Source organism: Procambarus clarkii, chromosome 8 (assembly GCF_040958095.1).
Source record: "Procambarus clarkii isolate CNS0578487 chromosome 8, FALCON_Pclarkii_2.0, whole genome shotgun sequence".
NCBI classification, from domain to species: Eukaryota; Metazoa; Arthropoda; class Malacostraca; order Decapoda; family Cambaridae; genus Procambarus; species Procambarus clarkii.
In genome coordinates this window covers 47,792,206-47,809,672 of record NC_091157.1, presented here as the reverse complement: position 1 = coordinate 47,809,672, position 17,467 = coordinate 47,792,206, and the positions used below count along the sequence as shown (strand labels likewise).

The 17,467-nt window shown below is 43.7% G+C and overlaps 1 protein-coding gene across 6 annotated transcripts in view; it reads right to left on the bottom strand.

Moving 5' to 3' along the window:
• The window catches only part of LOC123759666 (uncharacterized), a 364,501-nt gene that overhangs the window by 147,098 nt on the left and 199,936 nt on the right, over positions 1-17,467 (bottom strand). Inside the window, exon 2 of one of the 6 annotated variants that reach the window (XM_069318051.1) lies at positions 14,294-14,432. The exons of the other annotated variants lie outside the window; for them this stretch is intronic. The gene's annotated coding sequence lies outside the window, so the exon portion shown is untranslated. The remainder of the gene's footprint in view (positions 1-14,293; positions 14,433-17,467) is intronic. 6 annotated transcript variants of the gene reach the window in all.

Genomic DNA, 17,467 nt, shown 5'->3' with positions numbered 1-17,467 from the left:
GTTATCTTGAGATGATTTCGGGGCTTTAGTGTCCCCGCGGCCCAGTCCTCGACCAGGCCTCCACCCCCAGGAAGCAGCCCGTGACAGCTGACTAACACCCAGGTACCTATTTTACTGCTAGGTAACAGGGGCATAGGGCGAAAGAAACTCTGCCCATTGTTTCTCGCCGGCGCTTGGGATCGAACCCAGGTCCACAGGATCACAGGTCCAGCGTGCTGTCCGCTCGGCCGACCGGCTCCCGATGGAGACAATAAATCCATCACCCCCTGCGTCGCACACCCCTCACTTGATGCTCTCGTAGGGACTGAAGGAGGCTGAGAAGATAACCTATCGGAGGATAACACAATTTAGTCACGAGTCAGTATATTAAGATAACCGACAGAAAGGCGGGGTCCAAGAGTTAATAGCGCTATCCTGCAGGTACAAATAATAAGCGTACTCATAACCCTGGAAACACAAACCGAAACTGTCTCTATTTTCCGCTTGTTACAACTTGTAATAAAGTTGTTACATCTTGGCTTAACGTGTTTATGACGTATTAGAACGTTGTTACAACTTGCTATATTGGTTGTTATAACTGGTTAGGAGGTGTTAAAACTCGTTCGAACGTTGCACCAACGTCGTAGTTTCGGTGTGTGTTTGGCGGGAAACTGCTGTCCCAACACGACTGAACTACAGATTTAAACAGCCCAATCTGCCAGTTGTTTTGGCTGTGGTGTTACCGACGCTCTTTTGTTTTTTCACGAGGAATCAGAATCACTGGAAAATACGATCATGACGACGCCTCGCAAGTCGATACTAGAAATAAAAGCCTCGTTTATTTTCTATTGCCGCTGTTGTGGTGCGTGTGTGGCTGTTCCCGCCGTCACTACCTGTTAGTGCTTTTGTTGTATACCTGGAGCATACCTGGAGAGGGTTTCGAGAGTTCTATTCTCCCCGAGCCCGTTCCGGAGCCTGGGGCCAGATTCACGAAAGTACTTACGACCCTGTACATCTTTTCTCAATCTTTGGCGGCTTTGTTTACATTTATTAAACAGTTAATGAGCTCCGAAGCACCAGGAGGCTGTTTATAACAATAACAACAGTTGATTGGCAAGTTTTCATGTTTGTAAACTGTTTAATAAATGTAACCAAGGCCGTCAAAGACTGAGGAAAGATGTACACGCTCGTAAGTGCTTGCGTAGCTGCTTCGTGAATCTCGCTCCAGGCTTGGGGGACCAGGCCTTGTGCCAGGCTTGGGGCCAGGGCTTAGGGCCAGCGCTTGGGGCCAGCGCTTGGGGCCAGGGCTTTGGGCCAGGGCTTAGGGCCAGCGCTTGGGGCCAGGGCTTATACCAGACTTGGGGCCAGGGCTTGGGGCCAGGGCTTTGGGCCAGGGCTTATACCAGACTTGGGGCCAGGGCTTGGCCAGGCATGTGGGTTGTGAGACTTTGTGTTTATAAGTTGCCTCTTACTGGTTTTTCTACAAGAACTAAGTCTATGATAGACCACCCGAGATCAAAATTGATGGACGGTGTCCAAATTGCTCCCATACCGAGTGTGTCTTACCACGAAGTCACCAGACACAGACCTGCTCTTCGTTGTATCGCACTGTAAAGTTGTGGATGGAGGAGGCTTCCACAACCTCTTCTTGCTTGAAACAACACATCGATCCCACATCAATTATCTTAACAGGGAATTGGCTCCATAAATCAACAACCCTATTTCCAAACCAATATTTACCCAGGTCTTTCCGGAATGCAAACTTATCCAATTTATATTCATTGTTTTGAGTTGTGTTTCGAGTTCATGTATTTAATACCTTATTTATATCCCCTTTGTTATAGCCTTTAATTTATTTATATACTTCAGTCACGAAGTAGTGGAAGTGGTGGTGATAGTAGTGGTAGTTGTGGTGGCTGTAGTGGTAGTTGTGGTGGACTCTATATTAGAGTCATCTAGCAGGTATAAAAAAATAGAGCTGAAACCCTCCTTGACCCCCAGCGGCTCTAAACCAAAGTAGATTACTTAAAACGAATACACGATCAAAAGTGAACACTAACACGCTTCAACCTGCAGTCAGATAAAACTACAGTAGTATGTGTATGGACCAACTACTTCAGTAGTATGTGTATGGACCAACTACTTCAGTAGTATGTGTATGGAACAACAACAGTAGTATGTGTATGGAACAACTACTTCAGTAGCATGTGTATGGAACAACTACAGTAGTATGTGTATGGAACAACAACAGTAGTATGTGTATGGAACAACTACTTCAGTAGCATGTGTATGGAACAACTACAGTAGTATGTGTATGGAACAACAACAGTAGTATGTGTATGGAACAACTACTTCAGTAGCATGTGTATGGAACAACTACAGTAGTATGTGTATGGAACAACAACAGTAGTATGTGTATGGAACAACTACAGTAACATGTGTATGGAACAACAGGCAGCATACACGCTGGGTAAAATACACTTCAGTATTAACTTTAGAGTATTATTAATATAACATTTAATGACACTTTAATGATAAGGAATAACTGGCCGTCAGAATAAATACATTTACTGACAGCCGCAAACTCGTTCACTAGTATTGTTTACTTCCTAAAGTATAAAATACAGTTGTAACGTTACGTAACAATAACTTTCAAACAACCAATGGCTGTCTTTACGCTTATTAATGAGTTTATGAGTTGTGATGCTCTCGGAGGTTGTTTATAAGAATAATAACCTCGCGTTGTGACGTTTCCTAGCTCGCAAACCGATCAATAAATGTAATCAAAGTCGCCATGATTAATGAAAGATGTAGTGGTTTCGTGAGTGGACACAGATAAATGCGTGTTGAATCCCGGTCAATATGACCTGGAGAACATCCCAGTACCACGGCAGGGGACGGAAAGTTAGTAAGCAATTTACTACCAATTTGCCAATCAGCTTCCACCGAATAAATAGTATAATGTATTATTGACACAACGACCGTGAAAATAGGCAAGAAGGAGAAGTCTGTATCAAGATTTGTTCAAAGTTAACGACTGGTTCCATCTGGCAGCCAGTTATCATAGAGTCTTTTTGAAAACACAGACAGGCAAGATGGATATGTATCGAGGTCAACCTCCCCCATTTTACACACACACACACGCACACAACTGTGTGTTGTGTGTGTGTGTGTGATTGACAGTTGAGAGGCGGGACCAAAGAGCCAGAGCTCAACCCTCGCAAGCACAACTAGGTGAGTACACATACACATTTTTAGATGTATGGAAAAAGGCAAGATTTTTGGCACTGCCCGCCGGTTAAACATATATATATATATATATATATATATATATATATATATATATATATATATATATATATATATATATATATATATATATGTGTGTATATATATATATATATATTATTAAATATGACCGAAAAAGTAAGATTAATAATTCTAACACGAATTTTCTCAATCTTTCGTACATTACGCTTCACTGTTGGAGGTAAATCAAAAATCACTTCTCCAAAATTCATTTTTATTTCTAGTCTGACGCGACACGGGCGCGTTTCGTAAAACTTATTACATTTTCAAAGACTTCACAAATACACAACTGATTAGAACGTATCCCTGATTTTATATCTACATTTGAGTGAGGTGGGAAGGGTGATGTGGCATTAACACAAGACAGAACAGGAGGGAATATTAATAGGGTATTAAAAGTATCAACACAAGACAGAACAGAAACAATGGGTATTGAATAGAAGTGTTTGTAGAAAGCCTATTGGTCCATATTTCTTGATGCTTCTATATTGGAGCGGAGTCTTGAGGTGGGTAGAATATAGTTGTGCAATAATTGGCTGTTGATTGCTGGTGTTGACTTCCTGATGTGTAGTGCCTCGCAAACGTCAAGCCGCCTGCTATCGCTGTATCTATCGATGATTTCTGTGTTGTTTACTAGGATTTCTCTGGCGATGGTTTGGTTATGGGAAGAGATTATATGTTCCTTAATGGAACATATAATCTCATATGTTAAGGAACATATAATCTCTTCCCATAACCAAACCATCGCCAGAGAAATCCTAGTAAACAACACAGAAATCATCGATAGATACAGCGATAGCAGGCGGCTTGACGTTTGCGAGGCACTACACATCAGGAAGTCAACACCAGCAATCAACAGCCAATTATTGCACAACTATATTCTACCCACCTCAAGACTCCGCTCCAATATAGAAGCATCAAGAAATATGGACCAATAGGCTTTCTACAAACACTTCTATTCAATACCCATTGTTTCTGTTCTGTCTTGTGTTGATACTTTTAATACCCTATTAATATTCCCTCCTGTTCTGTCTTGTGTTAATGCCACATCACCCTTCCCACCTCACTCAAATGTAGATATAAAATCAGGGATACGTTCTAATCAGTTGTGTATTTGTGAAGTCTTTGAAAATGTAATAAGTTTTACGAAACGCGCCCGTGTCGCGTCAGACTAGAAATAAAAATGAATTTTGGAGAAGTGATTTTTGATTTACCTCCAACAGTGAAGCGTAATGTACGAAAGATTGAGAAAATTCGTGTTAGAATTATTAATCTTACTTTTTCGGTCATATTTAATAATATATGTCTACAGGAAAGACTGCTACCAAAATATACTAATATATATATATATAAATAATTATTCTTATAGTAATATGCAACGTTATTCACAAATGTTGTAAATGTTAACATAAATGTCCAGTTATTCATACTTTGGCCGTAGTACTATAAAGCACCTATGTTCAGCTCTGCCTCCTTCTCCTCCCACTGCCACTGAAAATCGAAGGCCCACGTCGAGGACCGGGCCGCGGGGATGTTGAGACCCGAAAACATCGCAAGATTCTGCAAGATTCCGGATCCCAACCTTGGATCCTGTACTCACAGATTACAGATTAGAGAGAGAGAGAAATCCGGGTAAAGCTAGATATCTCCCCTAGTACCGCATACATCAGACCAGTATTGTAACATGCAGCGCTAGCATGAACGACGTATATCAACAAAACACATAACAAAGCAAGACTAAATTCATAGACGTGCCATCAGACTGAAGGGATTAACCCTCACATCACTTTAAGAGAGACAACACATGGGAGACATGATCACGACATATCTAGTATGGGGGCTACACGAACAAGGGGACATACAGGTAGAATCAAAGTACTCGAAAGCGCCATAGATTGCGTTATTAGCTGTTGATCTCGCGTTATTAACTAACCTCTCACATTGATCAAAAGAGAACTTGATAAAACACCTCAACAAAGGATGTGCCAATTGAGCCGTCCGTGACTCGTACGTCACACTGCGACGTCAAACAGCCTGGATGATCAGACCTGCAACCAGGAGGCCTGGCTAAAGACAGAAGGTAGACATAAGGTAGGTAGGCCTAAACAAAAACAAATTCTCTCTCTCCTCTTTTCCGTGAACGCCCCTCCAGCAAACTGCGGACATTTCATGAAAGAACAACCCGCGAAATCTGAATTTCGCGTGACCAGAGAACATTTCGCGAACTCTGTACACCCTCTTCAACTTGTGACCCTCTCGTGTGGGTAGTTTCGCACTAAAGACTAATTCAGTGTAAGGGGTGGAGGGAAGGGAGGTGGGGGAGGGAGAGGAGGGGATGGAAGGGGGTTAGAGCTAGAGGGAAAGGAGAGAGAGAGAGAGAGGGAAGGGAAGGGGAGGAAGGGGTGACAAATGTGGTATGTTGTTCTGTCACAACATACTGTATGTGGTAATATTCCTCCTCAAAATATCTTCCTCCTTCCCCCACAACCCCCACCCCCCCACACAAAATACCATGCTCTTTCCCCCCCCTACCCCAAATCCCCACCCCCACACAAAATACCATTCTCCCCCACCCCCCCCTCCACACAAAATACCCTCCTCCCCCACCCCTCCTCCACACAAAATACCATCTTCCCCCACCCCCCCCTCCACACAAAATACCCTCCTCCCCCACCCCTCCTCCACACAAAATACCATCTTCCCCCACCCCCTTCCACACAAAATACCATCCTTCCCCCACCCCCCCTCCACACAAAATACCATCCTTCCCCCACCCCTCCTCCACACAAAATACCATCTTCCCCCACCCCCCCTCCACACAAAATACCATCTTCCCCCACCCCCCCTCCACACAAAATACCATCCTTCCCCCACCCCCACATCCCCACCACAAAATAATAACACCACGACCCGAATAAGAATACCGAACCCCAAACACAAACATTTTTTAACCCCCTTTTCTTTTTTCCTGACATATTCCACATTTCACGAACGATATCAACAGTTTATCTTACCGTTACCTTTGTTTACAATCAGAACCAACGAGATAGCCAATAATAAATACATTAATTAGGGGCCTGCGACGTCCTGGGCTCTCACTACGAGGCTAATTAGCATAATCAGAGGGAAGACTTAATGAGCACGCTCGATAAATAGTGGTATCTAAGCCCCCCCCCTTACCCCATCCCCCCCCCACCTTGTTATCGGGCCACTAGGGCAGGTGGCCCTAACCACCACCTCTCACAAGGTTGAGAATGGAAAATCGTCCGCCTTTATCCAAGCATGAGGGGTGAAATAGGCCGGCCTGAAATAGGTTTATAAAAAACACTTATTGTGTACAGAGCAGCAACAAATGTCCAATTAAGAATATTAAATTAAAAATAGTATGCATGTATGAACGCGGTGGGTGTCAAGCGTTCAATTATGTAGCAAATAATTAGAGTCTCGCATGACTATACGCGTAATAGGCAATTAAGCCAAAAATCCCCCAAGTGCCTGGTGGAAATAGTTTAGGGTAATTAAATTGTGAACACCGCTAGCATGTAAGTATGCCGCTGATGGTGACAAGTTTGTGTGTGTGTGTGTGTGTTCAGTTAGTGGTGCTTGTTGGGGGGATGAGCTTTGGCTCTTTGGTCTCGCCTCTCAACTGTCAATCTACTGGTGTACAGGTTTCTGAGCTTCTCGAGCTCTATCGTAGCTACATTTGAAACTGTGTATGGAGTTTGTGTGTGTGTGTGTGTGTGTGTGTGTGTGTGTGTGTGTGTGTGTGTGTGTGTGTGTGTGTGTGTGTGTGTGTGTGTGTGTGTGTGTGTGTGTGTGTCGCTCAATTGCTCATCTATTAATACTCCCCCATTTTTACTTAACATCTTATCTACTCATATCTACTTTTAAAACTATTAATGAAGCTTGGAACCACAACCTTGCTCCTTTCGTTCATTCCATATTCTCACTAGAGTATGTTGACCAGACCACACACTAGAAGGTGAAGGGACGACGACGTTTCGGTCCGTCCTGGACCATTCTCAAGTCGATCGAATGGGTCAATCGACTTGAGAATGGTCCAGGACGGACCGAAACGTCGTCGTCCCTTCACCTTCTAGTGTGTGGTCTGGTCAACATACTTTAGCCACGTTATTGTGACTCCTCGCCTGCATGTGTTCTCACTACTCTTACGTTAGAAGAAAACTTTCTAACATCTCCATGACACCATTCATATTCTCTTGCATTATTGGTGTTCATTTTTAACATTTCCTCTTTTTTTCCACTCTATCAATCCCCTTAAGTATTTTATACGTCTCTATCATGTCCCCCCTCTCCTCTTTTCTAGCGTCGTCAGGTTTAGTTCCTTCAGTTGCTCATCATACCCCATCCTTCGCAATTATGGCATGAATCCATAATTGCGAGGGATGGTACTACATTTGCCTTCTTCCAGCAGTTGGGCAATTCTCCGTTTTTAAGTGGCTCATTAAAGATGATCGCCAGAGATTGGCTAATTGGCCTGTGCTCCTTCTTTTAACATACATAGTGATACCTTGTCTGGCCCAATAGCTTCAGTTTCGTCTAGTGACGATAGTTGGATCCTTACTGTTATCTTAATATATGAGGAGTTTCTCATCTAGGATAACCCCTGCTTCTAGCACTGGGAAGGGGTCAGGATAAGGATTTCGAATGGGACGGGGGGAAAGGCATTCCTTTCCCCCCTGTCCAACCACTTGGATGATCAAGGGGATTGAACGTCGACCTGCATGAAGCCAAACCGTCGCTCTACCGTCCAGCCCAAGTGGCTAACAGGTATTTAGGTTCAGTAGTGAACACGCCCAGGCAGCTACCGTTACTCGACTTGATAATGGTCCACGATGGACCGAAACGTCGTCGTCTCTGTATTTTCTGACGCGAGATTTAGCCACCATATCTTCAGCCACGTTATTGTCACTCATCGCCTACAAGCTGGCATTAAGTTCCTCGTAAGTTCCCCTATTATTTCTTCTATATTCACCTCCCCTTTTTTGTAACCTAGTCGTTCACTGTCATTTTCCTTCTTATGTGATTATGTAGGAGTTCTGCTTGTGTCGTATATATATATATATATATATATATATATATATATATATATATATATATATATATATATGTCGTACCTAGTAGCCAGAACTCACTTCTCAGCCTACTATTCAAGGCCCGATTTGCCTAATAAGCCAAGTTTTCCTGAATTAATATATTTACTATAATTTTTTTCTTATGAAATGATAAAGCAACCCTTTTCTCTATGTATGAGGTCATTTTTTTTTTATTGGAGTTAAAATTAACGTAGATATATGACCGAACCTAACCAACCCTACCTAACCTAACCTAACCTATATTTATAGGTAAGGTTAGGTTAGGTAGCCAAAAAAAGCTAGGTTAGGTTAGGTTAGGTAGGTTAGGTAGACGAAAAAACATTAATTCATGAAAACTTGGCTTATTAGGCAAATCGGGCCTTGAATAGTAGGCTGAGAAGTGCGTTCTGGCTATTAGGTACGACATATATATATATATATATATATATATATATATATAAATATATATATATATATAATATATATATATATATATATATATATATATATATATATATATATATATATATATTTATATATATGTATATATTTATATATATATATGTATATGTTATATTATATATATATATGTATATATTTATATATATATTTATTTATATATATTTTATGTTCCAGCGCCTCAGTGTCGCTGTTCAGAGGGGAAATGCGTGTTGTATCTTGGGTACGCACCCGACCCCCGAGGAACTGGACGAGGTCTTCGAACACTGATTGGTATATTGTTATATTGTTATATAAGTGTGTGTTTTCTGTAAACTGTAACATTGCAATAAAATCAAATAAAAAAAAAATAATAGGGGTGGTAGGAGAGGAAAAGATTAAAGTATTCAGTGAGAATCCACAAGGTCTTCTCTGAACACTATTTATTTTCTTCTTCGAGGATGTGGGTCCCTTTAATTAAACCAGTGGTGGTACCCCTATATATATATATATGTCGTACCTAGTAGCCAGAACGCACTTCTCAGCCTATTATGCAAGGCCCGATTTGCCTAATAAGCCAAGTTTTCCTGAATTAATATATTTTCTTTAAAATTGGTCTAATGAAATGATAAAGCTACCCATTTCATTATGTATGAGGTAAAAAAAATTTTATTGGAATTAAAATTAACGTAGATATATGACCGAACCTAACCAACCCTACCTAACCTAACCTAACCTATCTCTATAAGTTAGGTTAGGTTTGGTAGCCGAAAAAGTTAGGTTAGGTTAGGTTAGGTAGGTTAGGTAGTCGAAAAACAATTAATTCATGAAAACTTGGCTTATTAGGCAAATCGGGCCTTGCATAGTAGGCTGAGAAGTGCATTCTGGCTACTAGGTACGACATATATATATATATATATATATATATATATATATATATATATATATATATATATATATATATATATATATATATATATATAACTAGTATGAGTCACAACTATATTCTACCCACCTCAAGACTCCGCTCCAATATAGAAGCATCAAGAAATATGGACCAATAGGCTTTCTACAAATCACTTCCATTCAATACCCATTGTTTCGTGTTCTGTCTTGTGTTTAGGAATTTAATACCCTATTAATACCACCTCACCCCATCCACCTCACTCAAATGTAGATATAAACAAATCGGAGATGTGTAAGTTCTATTCAGTTGTGTATGTTTAAACTAAAGTCTTTGAAAATGTAATAAGTTTTACGAAACGCGCTCAAGTGTCGCGTCAGACTAGAAATAAAAATGAATTTTGGAGAATTGATTTTTTGAATTACCACCAACAGTGAAAAGAAACGTACGAAAGATCGAGAAAATTCGTGTTAGAATTATTAATCTTACTTTTTCGGTCATATTTAATAATATATATATATATATATATTATATATATATATATATATATATATATATATATATATATATATATATATACAAGAATTCTTACATTCTTGTACAGCCACTAGCAAGCATAACATTTCGGGCAAGTCCCTAATACTAAATTTACCCTGGAATACGACCCGCCAAATCGATTAACAACCAGGTACCCATTTTACTGCTGGGTGAACAGAGGCTACAGTTAAGGATTGGCGCCTAATAAATCCTCCCTTGCCAGGATTCGAACTCCAGGACAAAGCGCTCGCGAAACGCCAGGCGAGTGTGTTACCCCTTCCCCACGAGGACTGTGGCGTAGTTTTACAGTTTCTTTCAACTGTGTTCATAGTTTCATTCCAGTTTTATTCGAGTATTTATGAATTCGTTCCTATCACTGTTTCATTTATCCCGATTTTCCACTATTCTCTGATCTCTATATTTCTTTCTCTCATTCCTACTTCTCGTTTTCGCTTTTTGGCACTGTTTATCAAGCCATTGGTTGTCATATTCCCTCCGTTTCTTCTCTTGCTGTTGGTATACCTGCTTGATGCCTGCTTGATGCCTGCTTGATGGGGTTCTGGGAGTTCTTCTACTCCCCGAGCCCGGCCCGAGGCCAGGGTCGAGCTTAGATGATTGGGGAGAATTATAATTCTTACCATAACTTCCACTTATTTCGCTCCCTACGGGTCTTTCTCACCCTGGGGGAAGGATTGGTCGGTTCACAACCGATCTCCCTCATCATGACAAGCTGCTTGGGTCTAGTTCTGTGTTTTTGTTCTGGTCTGCAATTCATCTATGCATGTCTTGGTGCTGTCTTCGCACTGTGTGTGTGTGTGTGTGTGTGTGTGTGTGTGTGTGTGTGTGTGTGCGTGTGTGTGTGTGTGTGTGTGTGTGTGTGTGTGTGTGTGTGTGTGTGTGTGTGCGTGTGTGTGCGTGTGTGTGTGTGTGCGTGTGTGTGTGTGTGTGTACTCACCTGGTTGTGCTTGCAGGGGTTGAGCTTTGGCTCTTTGGACCCGGCTCTCATCCGTCAATCAACTGTGTGTGTGTGTGTGTGTGTGTGTGTGTGTGTGTGTACTCACCTATTTGTGCTTGCAGGGGTTGAGCTTTGACTCTTTGGTCCCGCCTCTCAACTGTCAATCAACTGTGTGTGTGTGTGTGTGTGTGTGTGTGTGTGTGTGTGTGTGTGTGTGTGTTTGTTTTACCGAAATGTGCTTGCAAGATCAAGCGCAAGCTCCTAAGCCCCGTCCATGTAGCTTCAGCCACGCGTGTCTGCGCTTGCGAGTGTGTAAGCGCAATTATTAGTGTTTCAATATCAACATGCCTAGGAAAGTATGCGAGGAAACGTACGTGTGAATTTGTACGTGTGAAAATTTGCACTTTGCGCTCCTCACGCCGTTGCGTGCGGGTAACGTGCAGCAGTTGCGTGCATATTTGCGTGCACGCGCGCGCGCTCTAGTTGGGCCCCCTCGTTGGCTATAAAGTACTACACCGTAGCAATTTTAATTACAATAGTGGGGATGAATTATTATGCAAAGCGTAATTTCAAGCTTCGTGTTCCATAGACGAGACCAAACCAGGCCATTTTGCGCCCTGCAACCCGGCGTCACAGGACCCGTTCTCCCCTAACCCCGATGCAGTGTATATGACGTTTGGGCAACATCAGCGTAAAATTAGAATGTTTATATTTAATTAATTGTGGTAACGATGCGTTAAATCGATTTTCAGCATTACAAACCTTAACCACATGTATCCCAGCGGGCAATTTCCGACCGTGTGTGTCCCTGCTATAAGGGCCGTGTTCCCCGCTGCGCCCTAAAGCCTTGTACAGTTGTATTTATTAGGCAGATTTTACTATTGTTTTGTGGGTACAGCGGCTTTTTTGTAGCAGAAACAGTGTAGGCTGTAATGAAAAACAAACACTTCTGTGGTAATTAGTTCTGTGTATTGCCTATTACCGCGACGTATTCATACACACACAAGCTCAATCCCTTGTAAATAAAAGCTGTAAACAGACAGGCAGGCAGGAGGTAGATGGCCCAGCTGGCCGGTCTATCCACATGGATAGGGGACACCTGAAGGGATGGGGGGGATAGCTATACACGTCAAGAGCTTGGCCTCTCCTTCCACTCCACACGCCACAGAGAACGACCTGGGCCGCACGACTCAAGTCTGACTCCACTTCGCAGAGGACGACTATAGCTGCATATTTTCAGTTTGCTCCCCTCCACCCCATTCACCGCTTCAAGAGGACGACCACTCAGCTACACATCCCCCCTCAAGCCTCCCACCCCACACACCACACAACACGACCACAGCTGCACGACTCAAGCCCACAGAGGACGACCATAGCTACACATCTCCACCCTGCTCCCCTACCCCATACACCCCTTCAAGAGGACGACCATAGCTACACATCCCCCCCCAGCCTCCCCTCCCACGCCACACAACACGACCTCAGGCGCACGACTCGAGCCCGCCTGCTCAGACTAACTCACGTAAACACGGTGTGAGTGAAGGCTCCATACTGGCGAGCAAAATAGGCGGAAAATTACGTGTCAATATAGATTATATGACCTCCGGGAGGAGCCTGCACTGGGAGCTAGACAAGTGGTAAATACTGGCCAGGGACCAGCCTCCTGCAGCACCACCACCTCCTCCACCAGCAGCAGTAGCAACAGGAGCAGCAACAGGAGCAGCAACAACAGCACCAGCAACAGCAGCAGCAACAACAGGAGCAGCAGCAACAGGAGCAGCAGCAACAGGAGCAGCAGTAGTAGTAGTAGTAGTAGTACCAGGAGCTACAACAGGAGTAGCAGTAACACATGTAAATGCAACACTAAGACAACAGCAACAGCCACAGCAACACAGGTAACAACAACATCGTCAACAGCAACAACAGCAGCAACAGAAGCGGAAGGCAAACGGTAAAGTGAGGAATGCGCGCGCGCCCGTCGAGTTATGGGCGCGCTAAATAACATTGCTAACAGAATGGCCGTCAGTGGTGACCTCCGGTAGGGGGGGGGGGGGGAGAAGGGGCGGAGGGGGGCTTGGGGGGGGGGGAAGGGGGTTGTACACTCTAACTACACCCTGAGTACATTGATCCATAAATGTACTCAATCATCGCGTCTTGTACAGGATGAATTGGAGATGGACACATTGACCATCGCGTGTACACATCATTGATATAGAGATGTGTACATTGATTCTGGTGTGTACATGGGGATACAGAGATATGTACACACATCAACCTGTTTTGTGTACATTAGCAAATGTACAGGAAGTTGTGTACATTTGTGTACAGGTGCGTGTACATACATTCATGTGAATGTACTCTCCATTCTAAAGAGCCAGTCCAGAGAGCCAGAGCTCAACCCCCGCAAGCACAACTTGGTGAGTACTCCCATACAAAAGTGTACACAATTTCATGACACACAAAATACACACACACACACACACACACACACACACACACACACACACACACACACACACACACACACACACATACACACACATACACACACACACACACACACACACACACACACACACACACACACACACACACACACACACACACACACACACACACATACACACACACACACACACACAAACACACACACACACTTACGGGGGCCTCGTAGCCTGGTGGATAGCGCGCAGAACTCGTAATTCTGTGGCGCGGGTTCGATTCCCGCACGAAGCAGAAACAAATGGGCAAAGTTTCTTTCACCCTAAGTGCCCCTGTTACCTAGCAGTAAATATGTACCTGGGAGTTAGTCAGCTGTCACGGGCTGCTTCCTGGGGTGTGTGTGTGTGTGTGTGGTGTGGAAAAAAAAAGTAGTTAGTAAACAGTTGATTGACAGTTGAGAGGCGGGCCGAAAGAGCAAAGCTCAACCCCCGCAAAAACACAACTAGTAAACACACACACACACACACAGGAAAGGCGGGATCCAAGAGTCAATGCTCGATCCTGCAGGCACAAGCAGTGAGTACAAATAAGTGAGTACAAATAGGTGAGTACACACACACACACACAACTTACTTACAACACTCCACAGAGTGGGCTATATAGCTCCGGCCTGGAACCCCACAACACTGCACAGAGTAGGCTATATAGCTCCGGCCTGGAACCCCACAACACTCCACAGAGTAGGCTATATAGCTCCGGCCTGGAACCCCACCTGCAAAAAAAGACAAAATGCAATTAGACAAAACGTCAGAAGCGAATATACACTATAATATTTTTTCTTTCAATAAGGGGGGACTGAATTACATGGTATGGTTGGGGGTGCTCGACCTTACCACAAAGGAGACATGATAAAAACATACAAAATACTCTCATGGTGGACATAAGAATATTAAAAATACTCGCAAGGATGGGGGGGGGGGAATGGCTATATAAACGTACAAAATACTCACATATGGGACCTAAGAACGTACAAAATACTCAGAGTGGACATGATAAGAACATACAAAATACTAATGGTAAATGATTTTTATGGTAAATGTAACTACCAATTTAAGAAGACAAACTGGCAAAGGCCTCGAGAAAAAAGAGTCATTGTATTGCTAGGTTTTGTAGCTGGAAAAATGGAGCCCAGGAGCTAACGCTCGAGTCTGCAAGCAGATAGGTAAACACACACACAAACAGGTGTGTGTATTCACCTAGTTGTACTTGCGGGGGTTGAGCTCTGGGGCCAGATTCACGAAGCAGTTACGCAAGCACTTACGAACCTGTCCATCTTTTCTCAATCTTTGGCGGCTTTGTTTACAATTATTAAACAGTTAATGAGCTCCGAAGCACCAGGAGGCTGTTTATAACAGTAACAACAGTTGATTGGCAAGTTTTCATGATTGTAAACTGTTTAATAAATGTAACCAAAGCCGTCAAAGATTGGGGAAAGATGTACACGTTCGTAAGTACTTGCATAACTGCTTGGTGAATCTAACCCCTGGCTCTTTGATCTTTGTGTGTGTGTGTGAGGGGGGGGGGGGGAGGAAGTCCAAAGGTATACCAGTAGACAAGTACCAGAACTAAGAGGCATGAGTTATGAAGAAAGGCTGCGTGAATTGCACCTCACGTCGCTGAAAGACATAAGAGTTTGGGGAGACATGATCACCACATACAAAATTCTAATGGGAACTGACAGGGTGGATAAAGACAGACAATTTAACACGGGTGGCACACGCACAAGGAGGACACAGGTGGAAGCTGAGTACCCAAATGAGCCACAAAGACATTGGAAAGAAATTTGTCAGTGTCAGAGTAGTTAGTAAATGAAATGCACTAGGAAGTGATGTGGTGGAGGCTGACTCCATACACAGTTTCAAAGGTAGATATGATAGAGCCCAGTAGGCTCAGGAACCTGTACATCAGTAGATTGACCGTTGAAAGGCGGGACCAAAGAGCTAAAGCTCAACCCCCGCAAGCACAACTAGGTGAGTACACAGACCAAGAGCAGACTAGATCTAAATAATGAAGGAAGGAATTATCAAGGGAAAGCGCCAAGCCATTATGGCTATACATAGCACTTGGAAGGGGTCAGGATAAGTATTTGGGGTGGGACAGGAGGAAGGAATGGTGCCCAACCACTTGGACAATCGGGGATTCCACACCAGGGCGAATGTGGGAGCGTCGTGGAGCATGGGCAAGTACCAACGCTCCTCTGGGTCGTGAAGCATAACCGGGTATCAATGCTCCTTAACGTCAAGGAGCGTCTAAGCAACAGTCTGGTGGACCAAACTCTCACAAGTCAAGCCTGGCCTCGGGCCGGGCTTGGGGAGTAGAAGAACTCCCAGAACCCCATCAAGCAAGTATCAAGCAGGTATCAAGCGTGGGCTGGTGTTACAGTTACGTTACATATCTTTACAAACACGGAGTGCCTGCAATCCGAGCCCGGGGCCAAGCGCGTGGCCATGTTGTAAATTTCTTGAACAAAAATCTCCCGTGTTTCCTTATATATATATCCATTATTCTCTCTATGTTGTGTCTCGATCTTCCACCTTCTAGTTCTCTAAAGTTATCTTAAGCACCAAGATATCCCGATCTTCCAAGATATCATACATTTCCTGGTTATTTTTCGTGGATGAATGTAATCTTGGGCGTATATATATATATTAGTCCAATGCCGGGGGAAGTTTTTGTGTATTTTTTTGCTTATGTGGGAAACAGTCTCTTGGATTTTGTTTTCCCCTAGGATAACATAAATTCCACAGAGCAACAAAACAGCCGATAACCCCAATTGCCTCAACGCGATAACATGCAGCTCCCACAGAACAGAAATATCACGATTAAGAGCAGAGAAAAGAGGGTCTTTAAAAGCTGATTAAAACGCCGCTCACGTACACACATTGTTACTAAACGTCCAGACACCGGTCGCTAAACGCACCCCCTGGACTCCCTCTGACGCCATAAAGCACAATTAAGCGCCTAAAGCTCCATTATCGACCATGGTTGGTAATGCAATTGGCAGTCAAGGCGGGTGTCGAACCGGCCAGCGCCCTGGTTGACACATACTAGTCAACTCAACGCACTCGACACCCGTTAAACGCACCTACTTTACGTAATCGTAAGTGCCGCACGCTAAACTCACTTGTCACCCATATATCCATCCCCAGCTGCCCGCTAAACCAACTTCGCATTCGCTAAAACACATCCAGCCTTTGTAAACACAGACAATGTATCCGCTAAATGCATTCACTACCCACCAAACGCACTCACTATCCTACCAAACGCACTCACTATCCTACCAAACGCACTCACTGCCCACCAAACGCACCCACTACCCGCTGAAGAGGCCAGCCACATCCTCCCGCTAAACGCACCCGCCACACACTGTGAACTGAAAAGAACTCGTTTAGAAACTAAAAAAAAATCAGAAGGGGAAGGAACTGCTGAAAAGGGGGAGACTAGGGGATACCAGTGGTGGATGGGAGGGGGAGTGGAAGGGGATGAAGGGTGAGGGGGTGCATAATGTGAAGGATAGGAAAGGTGTTAGACCGAAGGGATGGGTCAAATTGGCTGGAATGGACGGTAGGAGAGGAGGGTGGAAGTCGGGTATGGCAACTTCTGTCCCGTCAACTATTAGTCGTCGCGTTAATAATGGTTTTTGGACAGGCCTAAACGGCGTCACCCGTTCTGTTTCTACTGTGGGGGGGGGGGAGTTTCCACACCCCCCACACCCACACCCAGGCCAGGCAACTCCCCCTCCACACT